This window comes from Manis javanica, chromosome 7 (genome assembly GCF_040802235.1).
Source record: "Manis javanica isolate MJ-LG chromosome 7, MJ_LKY, whole genome shotgun sequence".
In the NCBI taxonomy this organism is placed as follows: Eukaryota; Metazoa; Chordata; class Mammalia; order Pholidota; family Manidae; genus Manis; species Manis javanica.
In genome coordinates this window covers 46,875,963-46,890,491 of record NC_133162.1, presented here as the reverse complement: position 1 = coordinate 46,890,491, position 14,529 = coordinate 46,875,963, and the positions used below count along the sequence as shown (strand labels likewise).

At 37.1% G+C, this 14,529-nt stretch overlaps 1 protein-coding gene across 1 annotated transcript in view; it reads right to left on the bottom strand.

Annotated features, from left to right (window-relative positions):
• LOC118969226 (uncharacterized) overlaps positions 1-14,529 on the bottom strand; it is a 91,471-nt gene that overhangs the window by 12,728 nt on the left and 64,214 nt on the right. The gene's annotated exons all lie outside the window — the stretch shown is intronic.

Sequence of the window (14,529 nt, the reverse complement as noted above, 5' to 3'; positions counted from 1 at the left end):
AACTGAGGACTTACTCAAATCAATCTCTGCTGAAGAGAGCCACCTTGTCCAAGGCCACACCTCTTCTCAGGTCGGCCTGCACTCAATGACTGGTTGATGTGGGCATATGAATGTCAGGCCCTTCCCCTGAATTTGGGGCAACTCAGAAGGACCACCACAGATTCAGAACTCCCTGAGAAGTCAGTTGGGGCTTTGTTGAGATTGCTTTGCACTCAGTTTCTTCCTTCACTTAGTATTGCTTCCTACCGTTCCTCTCACTGGTGTGTATCCTGAGAATGCTCCCTTAGAAACTTTCTGCATGCTAGTTTCCATCTCTGACTTTGCTCGATCCAATCTGCAACAGCGGATATGAGAACAGGTAGGAAGCAGATGCTAAAATGGGATTTTGGAGCTAGATCACCTGCTGCCTGGCTGGCAAGGAGGAACCCAACCCTGGCCAAAGATGCAGCACAGACACAAGATAACATTGCAATTGTTAAAACTTTCACTGATGAACTGGGATATGTACCAGTGAAAGGAAGTGCACCAGGGTGCAATGAATTAGACATTTGAGAAATATGGGGAAGTAGTAATTATAAAGACAATGGTATTGGATGGCTATTGCCAGAGGCAATTAATGCTTTTAAAAGAGACAATGAGGAGGAGGGGGAAGATGGCGTGAGTAGGGCAGCAGAAATCTCCTCCCAAAACCATATATATTTTTTAAAATACAACAAATAAAACTAAGCCTAACAGAGAGACCAGAGGATACAGTACAACAGCCAGGCTACATCTACACTTGTAAGAACTCAGCACCTCACAAAGGGGGTAAGAACAAGCCACAGCCCGGTGGGACATGAGCACTTCCCCCATCCCAGCTCACTGGTGGGAGAAGAGGAGTCAGAGCGGGAAGGGAGTGGGAGCCCAGGACTGCTAAATACCCAGCCCTAGTAATCCACACTGGGAGCCCAGACATACATTGCACGGTGTGCTGGATATTAGGGAAACGGAAAAGTAAAATCCCAGTAGCCGGCTCCTCCAGAACAAAAGAAAAGCGAGTGCTTTTTGAATGTCTTAAAGGGACAGGGGCTTCACAGCTGGACAGAATCATCCTGGCACTCTCAGCCCAGCAGCTGGGAATCCCAGGGAACATCAGGTACCCTAACCCCCTGGGTGGCAGCACTGCTCTGAAGCCCCTCACTGCAATAAACAGCCTGCAGTTCATTCCCCCTCCCGCACAGCCCCAGCAGAGCAGCCTGGCAGCGGTCATGCCCACAGTGGCCACCCAGAGCCTCTTCCCAGCGAGCAGCTACCCGGGCCAGACCTGGGGTCGCCACTGGTGAGCAGCTGCCCTGCACAGGCAAAGGTGCGAAGGGGCACCGTTCTCGCAGGAGAGCACACACAGTGCACCTGCCTCTCCCCGCAGGGCTCTGGGCTGCCCCGAGGGCTGCTCCTAGTGTGTGGGTAACCGGCACAGGCAGCGGAGAAGGACAAGGCAACCAGCAAGTAGGAAGGGACTTTGTTCTCCCAGCTAACACACATGCTACCTGCCTACAACTACCTCTATTGCTATGAAAAGGCAGAAGAATTTGATCCAGTCCAGAATCACCCAGACAACCCCTGAAAGAGGACTTGGGGAGGGAGACAGACGTAACCAATCTTCCTGAAAAAGAATTCAAAATAAAGGTCATAACCATGATGCTGAACCTGCAGAGAAATATGCAAGAGCTAAAGGATCAAGTTGGGAAGGAGAATACAGAAATAAAACAATCTCTGGAAGGACTTAAGAGCAGACTGGATGAGGTGCAAGAGACCATTAATGGAATAGAAATTAGAGAACAGGAATACAGAGAAGCTGAGGCAGAGAGAGATAAAAGAATCTCCAGGAATGAAAAAATATTAAGAGAACTGTGTGACTAATCCAAATGCAACAATATTTGAATTATAGGGATATCAGCAGAAGAAGGGAGAGAAAAAGGGATAGAAAGTGTCTTTGAAGAAATAATTGCTGAAAACTTCCCTAAACTGGGGGAGGAAATAATCTCTCAGACAATGGAAGCCCACAGATCTCCCAACAGAAGGGACCCAAGGAGGACAACACCAAGACATATAATAATTAAAATGGCAAAGATCAAAGACAAAGACAGAGTATTAAAGGCAGCCGGAGAGAGAAAAAAGGTCACCTACAAAAGAAAACCCATCAGGCTATCATCAGACTTCTCAACAGAAACCTTACAGGCCAGAAGAGAATGGCATGATATATTTAATGCAATGAAACAGAAGGGCCTTGAACCAAGAATACTGTATCCAGCATGGTTATCATTTAAATATGAAGGAGGGATTAAACAATTCCCAGACAAGCAAAAGTTGAAGGAATTTGCCTCCCACAAACCACCTCTACAGGATATTTCAAAGAGACTGCTCTAGATGGAAGCACTCCTAAGGCTAAATAGATGTTACCAGAAAAAATTAAATCACAGCAAAGAAAGCAGACCAACAAAATACTAACTAAAGGCAAAAAAATAAAATCAACTATGCACAAAAGCAGTCAAAGAAAACACAAAAGAGTACAGATTAAAACACCTAACATATAAAGAATGGAGGAGGAGGAATAAGAAGGGAGAGAAATAAAGAATCATCAGACTGTGTTTATAATAGCTTAATAAATGAGTTAAATTAGATGATTAGATAGTAAAGAAGCTACCCTTGAACCTTTGGTAACCACAAAACTAAAGCCTGCAATGGCAATAAGTACATATCTTTCAGTAATCATCCTAAATATAAATGGACTGAATGTACCAATCAACAGACACAGAGTAATAGAATGGATAAAAAAGCAAGACCCATCTATATGCTGCTTAGAAGAGACACACCTCAAACCCAAAGACACACACAGACTAAAAGTCAAGGGATGGAAGAAGATACTTCATGCAAACAATAGGGAGAAAAAAGCAGGTGTTGCAGTACTTGTATCAGACAAAATAGACTTCAAAACAAAGAAAGTACCAAGAGATAAAGAAGGACATTACATAATGTTAAAGGGGTCAGTCCAACAAGAGGATATAACCATTATAAATATATATGCACCCAATACAGGGGCATCAACATATGTGAAAGAAATACTAACAGAATTAGAGGAGGAAATAGAATGCAATGCATTTGTTCTAGGAGACTTCAACACACCACTCACTCCAAAGGACAGATCCACCAGACAGAAAATAAGTAAGGACACAGAGGCACTGAACAACACACTAGAACAGATAGACCTAACAGACATCTGCAGAACTCTACACCCAAAAGCAGCAGGGTACACATTCTTCTCAAGTGCACATGGAATATTTTCCAGAATAGACTACATACTAGGCCACAAAAGGAGCCTCAGTATAGTCAAAAAGATTGAAATTCTACCATCCAATTTGTCAGATCACAAAGGTATAAAACTAGAAATAAATTGTACAAAGAAAACAAAAAGGCTCACAAACACATGGAGGCTTAACAACATGCTCCTAAATAATCAATGAATCAATGACCAAATTAAAATAGAGATCAAGCAATTTATGGAGACAAATGACAGCAACAACACAAAACCCCAACTTCTGTGGGACACAGCGAAGGCAGTTCTAACAGGAGAGTATATAGCAATCCAGGCCTATTTAAAGAAGGAAGAACAATCCCAAATTAATAGTCTAAAGTCACAATTATTGAGATTGGAAAAAGAAGAACAAATGAGGCCCAAAGTCAGCAGAAGGAAGGACATAATAAAAATCAGAGAAGAAATAAATAAAATTGAGAAGAATAAAACAATAGAAAAAATCAACAAAACCAAGAGCTGGTTCTTTGAGAAAATAAACAAAATAGATAAGTCCCTAGCCAGACTTATTAAGAGAAAAAGAGAATCAACACACATCAAGAGAATCAGAAATGAGAAAGGAAAAATCATGACGGACCCCACAGAAATACAAAGAATTATTAGAGAATACTATGAAAATCTATATGCTAACAAGCTGGAAAACCTAGAAGAAATGGACAACTTCCTAGAAAAATACAACCTTCCAAGACTGACCAAGGAAGAAACAGAAAATCTAAACAGACTAATTACCAGCAACGAAATTGAAGCAGTAATCAAAAAACTACCCAAGAACAAAACCCCCATGCCAGAAGGATTCATCGCTAAATTTGATCAGACATATAGAGAAGATATAATACTGATTCTCCTTAAAATTTTCCAATAAATAGAAGAGGAGGGAATAATTCCAAACTCATTCTATGAAGCCAGCATCACCTTAATACCAAAACCAGGCAAAGACCCCACCAAAATAGAAAATTACAGACCAATATCCCTGATGAACATAGATGCAAAAACACTCAACAAAATATTAGCAAACCGAATTCAAAAATACATCAAGAAGATCATACACCATGGTCAAGTGCAATTCATCTCAGGGATGCAAGGATGGTACAACATTTGAAAATCCATCAACATCATCCACCACATCAACAAAAAGAACAAAAATCACATGATCATCTCCACAGATGCTAAAAAAGCATTGGACAAAAGTCAACATCCATTCATGATAAAAACTCTGACCAAAATGGGTATAGAGGGCAAGTACCTCAACATAGTAAAGGCCATATATGACAAACCCACAGCCAGCATCATACTTAACAGCGAGAAGCTGAAAGCCTTTCCTCTAAGATCGGGAACTAGACAGGGATGCCCACTCTCCCCACTGTTATTCAAAATAGTACTGGAGGTCCTAGCCACGGCAATCAGATAAAACAAAGAAATACAAGGTATCCAGATTGGTAAAGAAGTCAAACTGTCACTATTTGTAGATGTCATGATACTGTACATAAAAAACCCTAAAGACTCCACTCCAAGACTACTAGAACCAATATCTGAATTCAGCAAAGTTGCAGGATACAAAATTAATATACAGAAATCTGTTGCTTTCCTATACACTAACAATGAACTAACAGAAAGAGAAATCAGGAAAAAAAGTTCCATTCACAATTACATCAAAAATAATAAAATACCTAGGAATAAACCTTACCAAGGAAGTGAAAGACCTATACCCTGAAAACTACAAGACACTCTTAAGAGAAATTAAAGAGGACACTAACAAATGGAAACTCATCCCAGCTCTTGGCTAGGAAGAATTAATATTGTAAAAATGGCGATCCTGCAAAGCCTCCCTCCAGTTGCCAGGCAGCAAAATCTGACTGCTGCTGGGCAGAGTGGGCCTGGTTGATGGGCGAATGTTCAGCGAAGTCCCTCCAGGCTGAGATGCCTCCAAGGTGGATGTAGTATTTGGAGCTAGCTCCCAGCACAAACCCAACCAGCTGGGCTGAGGGATGCCATCCACGTGCCCTTTCTTCTTAAGAGAGAGTTCCATCCAACTCCCACCCCTCTGCCACCCTTTCCATTGCTGGTTAAATCTTTCAAACTGCCACTTCTGTGTTGGGTCATTGTGGGATCAATGGAGCATGTCTGTCCCACTCAAGTGGCAGGAGTCTCAGCCTCCCAGAGTGCTCCGACTCTCCCTGGTGTCTAGCTCCATTAATAGAAAAGCCCTGTACAATGCGGACTTGTGGTTGCAGAGCAGATCTCCAGGGCCAGGTGTGCAGAGTTCCTGAGCACTTATCCCCTCCCTGCTCCTTTCATCTTCCCCCCTTTTGTAGGCTGGGATCGGGGAAGGGCTTGGGTCCCACTCATTCTTGGCTCTTTCACTTTACCCTTCTCTGTGTGGGTAACTACAAGACACTCTTCACCAGGTGTAGTGGTCGGTTCTGCAGTCTTCAGGTCACATTCAGAGTTAATTGTCCTTGCTGTAGTTGATTCCTTGGTGTGTACGTGGGAGAGGGTTTGTGCTTTGCCTTTTTACTCCACCATCTTTTTCACCAGAAGTCATTATCCATAATTTATACAGAAGAAAACTGATGTTTACAATAGTTAACCACATCCTTAAGGCAGCACAACTAGTAACAGAACCTGAGTTGAGAATCAAACCCAATCACCAGTCTGTGTTACACATGCACCATAGCTTCTTTCTTTCCTAACCAAGAAAGAAGAGATTAGGCAAAATATAAAGTAAGCTTAAAAATCCTTTGTAAATGTAGATTTCTTTGGAGATTTAATTTTTAAAACCTCTCTCCCATGCACAACAAACCAAAGGCTGCTTATGTTTGTGTTCAATTTGTAATTTACATCTGTATCTTCCTGGCTCCTGCTTTTCATCTTAAAATAAATTTTACTCCCATTATTTCTTTCAGTATAGAGTTTACTATTTCTCTTATCTAAATGTCAGTGGTTTCCTAGGTTACAGTTAATTCTGCTTAAGTACCGCAGCACTGCAATTAAAACTTCAATTATCTTTATTTGCAGCCTCATCGGTTCAGTTAGATAATGTTGTCTATGCTAAATGACAAATGTCTACGTTCATATGACCTATATTGTCAGAACTAGTAGCATGACCTTGAATATATTTTCAGGTATGTATGAGGTGACTTGCATCTTCAGTTATATTCTAAATTGTTGGGTTTTTATTTTCTCCAAAACCTTCAGTTAGTCACAATATCGTACCACATCAACTGAAGTACTCTCCCCTTATGGGAATGTTGATTTCTCTTTCTTTTATATTTTTGGAAGGAAGGAAAACTGAATAATTGTAACTTAAATTCTCCAAAAATCAACTAAAAATCCATCCTATTCTATGAGTTTAATCATTTCTTATGCCTACTTGACAAAAGTGTACTAAGGTAGGACATTATTCTGTTGCAGAATATATTATTCTGGAGTTATCAATTACTTGTTTCTAGATAAATAGCTAAGAAGTGCAGGCACAAATTTGGGAAGTATAATTCTGTAATTAAAAACTGGGGCATTAACATAACTACATTAAACATTTTCAACCTGTTTTATTATTTTTAGAATAAATGTAATACTTTTACTAATGCTCATCTCTATTCAGATTTTGCCTCAATAACTTTGTTGAGGACTCTTAAAAGATCATTTTATTAAAGAATTATATATAAAATTTTGCAATTGCTTTAATGAAGCCTACAGCATTTCCATCTTTTAGGTGTTGAGAGTAAGAGGGACTTATTTCACTAATTTCCACTTTATTTCCTTTCTTTTCCCTATACTAAAACAATTTTAATTTTAAAGAGCTGACTTTTGGAATAAACAATTACTTTTGTAGTATAATTTGAAGGGAATTAGAAAAAGTGAGGTGCAACAAGTGTTTTTACCACAGTGCCTGAAAATTCCATTATTTTAAGGTTTAATTTAATAATTCAACAAATCTTAATTAGGGGTCACTTAGCATTAGGCATAGTATTGTGTGCTAAGCTTACAATTTTATCCAGGATGGACAATATCTGTGTGATCCTATGGTGCTTGCCTTAAAGTAAAGGATGACAAGTAAAAGCAAATAGACAAAGATAGTATAGGTTATACAGAATTATCTTAGGGAAAACAAAGCAATAAAAGCAGGATACTACATTAAAACTAAGCAGAAAGAACTTTGGATTGGATGATTGAGATTGGCCTTACCAAGAGGATATTTAGATTAAGATCTGACAGGTAACAAAGAGTCATCAATCAAAACCAGGGAAGGAAAAGGACCTCATATTTACTGGAAGCTAATAGAGAGTATATAGAAAAGATATATGCCAAGAGTAGGGGTGAAAATTGAATGACATGAAGCAGTTGGAAAGGTGGCCAGGAACCATACATATGATCGAGGCATGGTAGACAACAGTATTGTGCATTTAAACAATTAAGAGTGCAATGTAAAACCATTTCTATGCTTTACCAGATCTTTGCACACAGACACACCTATATAAAATTCATATAATGTGAAAATAAGATTTTTTCCTGACTCATATTATCATTTACAATCCAGTAAATTGGTTTTTCTATTGAGATCATAGAAATATTGAGAGCAGAAAGGGAGGTAGAGGACAAATGTTACGGAGAAGGTTATGCATAGAAAAGAAAATTTTCCTACTTTGAAATTCTACCCCTGACTGAAAGAACCAATGATATTCTAATAATATAAGAACATCCTTAGTACATCTCCCATGGCTACAAGCAAAAGGAGAAATTTACATTTAAAAGTAAATACAAGTTCTGCTCATGCAATACCACAGGGCAATAAGCCACCGGGTGAGGAAACAGCTAAGACTCTCGTGCCAGTGCTCTGTCTCTGTCTAGTTTTACCACAGGGTAGATTTCCTTTGAGAATTCTCCTAAGTCAGTGATGCTGAATGGCGTAACTGGTGCCTAACCATTTTTTTTGCTTTTTCCTAAGGAGGTAGAACAGAATGGTGGGAAGAATGGCATTAGGAAACAAAGTAAAGTCCCTAGCTTGACGGTTACTCTGGTTTTGATCTGCTCCTAATTTCACCATTAAAAAATTTTTTTTGAAACTTAAAGCAGTTTGTTCTGAAAATTATTTGATATTGTTAGTGTTTCACAACTATTACTTACGTTTTTATCTTTTTACTCTCATTAGAGACTCCTAAAGGGTTTTGAGTTTGTTTGTATATAGAAAGAAGAAAAAAGAAATCTGTACATATGTGGACACACTTGCATAAATAAGAAGTTACATATAGATAGCTAAATACAGATTTATACATCAGAATATATATGTGTGTGTATATATATATCAGCTCTGCTTATTTAAAAGGAAAAAGAACTCGTTAAGTGGGTGGCCAGATATATGATAAATGAGAAAAAAAGGAAGTCTATTTTATCCGTTTTAGCAGTAAGCAGTTATAGAATCTAATTTTTTAAAATTTACTCTATTTAAAATAAAATATGTAATATTACTAAAATATCTGTTAAGACCTACATGAGAGTACTACAGAAATTTGTCAGACACCAAGTGAACAACAAAAATGGAACTACATAATGTGTTATGGGAATAGGTAATTTCATATTGTGAAGATGCCAATTTCCTTCAGATTAATCTACCAATTTTTCATAATTCCAAGCAACATAATAACAGCATTTTAAAATAAAACCTGAAAAGTATATGCTAAATTGAATATGAAATAAAAGATTGAAAAGAATCCAAGACTGAAGAAAGATAGCAAAAAGAGTTTTGCCCCATTGAGTGTTAATACTAATTGTAGGTCCAATTTGTAACTATAGTTTTGCACATAAACAAACTAGTTAATTAATTTTCTTGTCTTTTCTGTAATGTTTTCTGGGAAAATTGCTGTGATCAATCCTTCAGTTTATTAACTCTCTCTGGCTGATTCTAATGTACTAGTTAATATATTCTTTTTTATTTAATTTCAACATTTCTCATTTTTAGAAGTTTCAAGTACTTTTCTATTTAATGTTTCTCTTTATTAATAAGAGTGCATCCTTTTTAGCCCATCCATGAGATTATAAAAAAAGTTCTTTAAGCATTTTAACATGGCTGATTTATAATCTGTATCTGGCAGTTCAAACAGCTATAGTATTTGGGGATCTAAATACGTAGTTTTTCATTTTTACTAACCTTTAACTATGAGGTAGCTTATCACCAATTTTGTGTGGTAGTCTCTGACATAGACTAGTTATTTCTTCTTAATCTGTACAGTTCCCAGTTGAAGGAACTCTCAGAAATGGAACATTTCGTACTCTTCTTGCTGGAATACAGAAATAGTCACTAAACTGGAATCACGTAAGTCTCAGCTAAAGGTCTGTCCTTATCTTTGACTCTCAGGTATACATTGCTAGGCTGGACCAGGGTAAGATATCTTAGTTCCCGTGCTATAATTGCCATCTGCCCATAATGCCATGCTATCCCTCTCTGTGTCCACCTTATTTCTGTGTGGTATAATTATAACAGTATCTTAACAAGAGTCTTCTATGATATTTACTTGTTCTAGTCAAGTTCCCTCCCTTTACATAATTCTTCCCAGTGCTGGAAGCAGATATCTAGTTTGATCCCTCCTGCTGCAAGAAAAATAAGATACAGATACATGTTAATCCTTTGTAGATTTTTGACTCTTTAGCTTTCAGTTTTTATATTTATTTTTAATTTTAATTATTTTTTACATCTACTTCTCATTTCTTATTGTTGCTATAGATTATGTATAATTGCCTTTTTTAGAACATACAGATTTTTTCTTTGTGAATTTATGAAATTATTTTTATAAATATATATTAGTTTAAAATACATATTTATGATAAGCTAATAAATTTGATTGATACTAAGATCTAGACTAATTTTAAATTTATATTTTAATAACTTCATATTTTACTCCATTGGGCTATTAGAAATACAATTAATAAGACTAATTAAAACAAAGCATTTTCCCCAGTTTTGTGTAGTTAGAACTCTCACCATATTCATTTTAATGCAAAGGCAATTATTGAAATAAATGTTTGAAGTTGTAAGTATAAATTTTATCTTTTGTCATCAGAAAAAATTTAATTTTTTCTGCCAAATATTTTTTGCGAAAATAAAGTTTAATGCCATGATTCTTGTTTTCAGTTTTGATATACATTTGCCACATCTTTATTTTAGGTATGTATCTTATAAATACTAGTTAGTTAGATATTGCTGTTTGACCAGTAATATTTTTCTTTTTTAATGTTAGAATTTATAATGCAATTATTTTAAAATCTGTTTATTTTTATGCATGACTACTGAATATTGGTTTAATGTCTTTATTTACGATAATTAGTAAAAATTTAATCCATAAAAAACCAAATCCTAGGTAGTTTATATTAATGCATAAATTTGAAAGTCCAATATGGAAAATGCACAAATAAAAAGCCATATTGAGAAATGTTTTAAAACAAAAAGGATAAAATATCTTGCCAGAAATAGATAACACATACACTAAGAAAATAAATAGTGATTTAAATAATAATATTAAAATATTTTCCTCATGTTAATTGAAAAAAATTCATAGGCTTATTACTTACTATATAGTAAAGTTATATTCAGTACATCAAATCTTTTCAAATACATAGTACACTATACATGTAAATAATTACAATTGTTTTACTTCCTCTATTATTTGTCTGTTGGGCTGAATAACACATTCCAGAACAGTTTATTAATGTACACAGGCTGCTTTTTTTTTTCAGTCTGATCTCAAATGAAAACATGTTACAATGAACATTTCATAACTTTTTTATAAGAAATTAAGCATCTTTTGTGCCTCTATTAAAGCTAACTTAATCATTAAAGTTTTATATAGTTCATTTGAACTGCCAATACACACTAAATTTCACATATTTTAATTTCTTTCAACTATTTTGGGAACCCACATAAACTATGCAAATTTATCACGTGTATTTTGTCAACTGTAATGGTAATAATACTATCAAGCAATACCACCAATGGGGATGTAGATTTCAAGAGAATTAAAGATGGTAGCATGAGAAGTGAGACAGAAGCTTCCTCCTAAAACTGCATATAATAAAAAAATATAATTAATACAACTAATCCTGAAAGAGCACAAGGAAGGAGGACTGGGCCAAACTGCATACACCTGGAGAAAAGAATAAACCTCACGGAACAGGGTAATATACCAAAGACTTGGCCCAGTGGGACCCAAGCCCTTCCCCCACCCCAGATCACTGGCAGGAGGAAGAGATACAGAGCAGGGAGGGAGTGGAAGCCTAGGACTGCAGAATACCTAACTCTGGAGATCTACTCTGGGAGTACAAACCTACACTTCATGGTGCTTGCATGGTACTCTCCTAATTAGGGAGTTGGAAAGCTAAGACAGGCAGAATTCCTGGAGAGACTGAGATTCCAGCCAATTGTGGAAAGCAGGAATCCATATCTGGCTGCTCTGGGACAAAAGAAAGGCAGAGAGTCTGAGAGACTTCCTAACAGCAAGAGGGCTGCTAAAGGAGCAAGGCTTATTACTCAGGAGAAACAACAGGTAGACAAAATTGTCTGGGTACACTCTGCCCAGCAGGTTGGGAGCTTTCACGATTTTCAGGTGCCTGAGCTCCCTGGCTGGCTACACAGCTCCAAGAACCCCCTCCATGATATGCAGCCTATTGTGCTTTTCTCCCAGCCAGCTCCACCTGGCTTGCAAACCGGCAAACCCTACCCTGGTGTTAGGCCAGCCAGAGGGAAGATCTGTCTACAGCAACAACAAATGCAAAACACAGAAGCTAACACCCATGTGCTTGGCCCACTGGTTCAGGCAGTAAAGATAGGCATAGCATCCAGGGAGCAGGAAACAGCTCTTTTCTCCCCTCAGGCACCAATACCACTCCCCTGGGAAACCTGACATTATTTTAGGGACTGAGCAACTCCAGAGAGTAGAGCTTCTGGGCACTAGAGGGTGCCACATACAAATATGAACCACCGAATGAACCTGGTTCAAAGAAAAATTTTGAAAAAAACTCCCAAGAAAGATTTAAATAACATTAACCTCATGAATCTTCCTGAAATGGATTTCAAAATAAAAATCATTAACATGCTCAGGGGGTACAGAAAAATATTCAAGAACTCAGGAATGAACTCTGGTCAGAGAAGCAATCATTGAAGAGAGCAACGGAAGGCATTAAAAGCAGATTAGATATGGTGGAGGAGAGAATAAATGAAATAGAAACTAGAGAAGAAGAATACAAAGAAGCTGAGGCACAGAGAGAAAAAAGGATCTCTAAGAATGAAAGAATATTGAGAGAATTGTATGACCAATCCAAATGGAACAATATTTGCATTATAGGAGTACCAGAAGAAGAAGAAGAGAGAAAAAGGGATACAAAGTATCTTTGAGGAGGTAATTGCTGAAAATTTCCCCAGTCTGGGGTAGGAGATAGTCTCTCAGGCCACGGAGATGCACAGATCTCCCAACACAAGGGACCCAAGGAAGACAACACTAAGACATACAGTAATTAAAATGGCAAAGATCAAGGATAAGGACAGACTATTAAAAGCAGCCAGAGAGAGAAATAAGATCATATACAAAGGAAAGACCATCAGGCTAACATTAGACTTCTCAGCAGAAACTTCACAGGCCAGAGGGAGTGCCATTATATATTTAATGCAATGAAGCACAAAGGCATTGAACCAAGAATACTTTATCTGGCAAGGTTATCATAGAAAATTGAAGGAGGGATTAAACAATTTCCAGATCAGCAAGAGCTGAAAGAATTTACCTCCCACAAACCACCTCTACAGTGCATTTTGGAGGAACTCCTATATATGGAAGTATTCCTAAGGCTAAATAGATGTCACCCAAGGGTGACAGAATATGATTCATAACATACAAAGCATGGAGGAGGAAGAAAAAGGAGGGGAAAAAACCAAAACCTTTACATAGTATTTGTAATAGCATACAAATTGAGTTATATTAGACTGTTAGATAGTAAGGAATTACCCTGGAACCTTTCGTAACACAAATCTAAAGTCTGCAATGGCAATAAGTACATACATATCGATATTCACCCTAAATGTAAATGGTGTGAATGCAACAATCAAAAGACATAGAGTTACTGAATGGATGAAAAAACAAGACCCATCTATATGCTGCCTACAAGAGACTCACTTCAAACCAAAAACATACACAGACTGAAAGTAAAGGGATGGAAAAAGATATTTCATGCAACTAATAGGGAGAAAAAAGCAGGAGGTGCAGTACTTGTATCAGACAAAATAGACTTCAAAACAAAGAAAGTAACAAGAGACAAAAGAGGACATTACATAATGATAAAAGAGTTAGTCCAACAAGAGGATATAACTATTATAAATATCTAGGCACCCAACACAGAAATACCTACATACGTGAAACATATACTAACAGAATTAAAGGGGGGAATAGAATGCAATACATTTATTTTAGGAGACTTCAACACACCACTCACTCCAAAGGACAGACCAAAGAGACAGAAATTAAGTAAAGACACAGAGGCACTGAACAAAATATGAGAACAGATGGACATAATGGACATCTACAGAACACTCTATCCAAAAGCAACAGGATATACATTCTTCTCAAGTGCACATAAAACATTTTCAAGAATAGATCATACACTAGGACACAAAAAGAGCCTTGGTAAATTCAAAAAGATTGAAATTGTACCAACCAGTTTCTCAGATCACAAAGGTATGAAGCTAGAAATAAATTACACAAAGAAAATGAAAAAGCCCACAAACACATGGAGGCTTAATAACATGCTCCTAAATAATCAATGGATCAATGACCAAATAAAAACAGAGATCAAGCAATATGCGGAGACAAATGACAACAATAATTCAACAACACAAAATCTGTGGGATGCAATGAAGGTCATGCTAAGAGGAAAGTATATTATAAAACAGACCTACCTCAGGAGAGAAGAACAATCCCAAATGAAGATTCTAAATTCACAATTAACAAAAGTAGACAAAGAAGAATAAATGAGGCCCAAAATCAGTAGAAGGACAGACATAATAAAGACTAGAGCAGAAATAAATAGAATTGAGGAGAATAAAATAATAGAAAGAATCAATGAAAGCAGGAGCTAGTTCTTCTAGAAAATCAACAAAATAGATAAACCCCTAGCCAGACTTCTCAAGAGAGTCTACACCCATA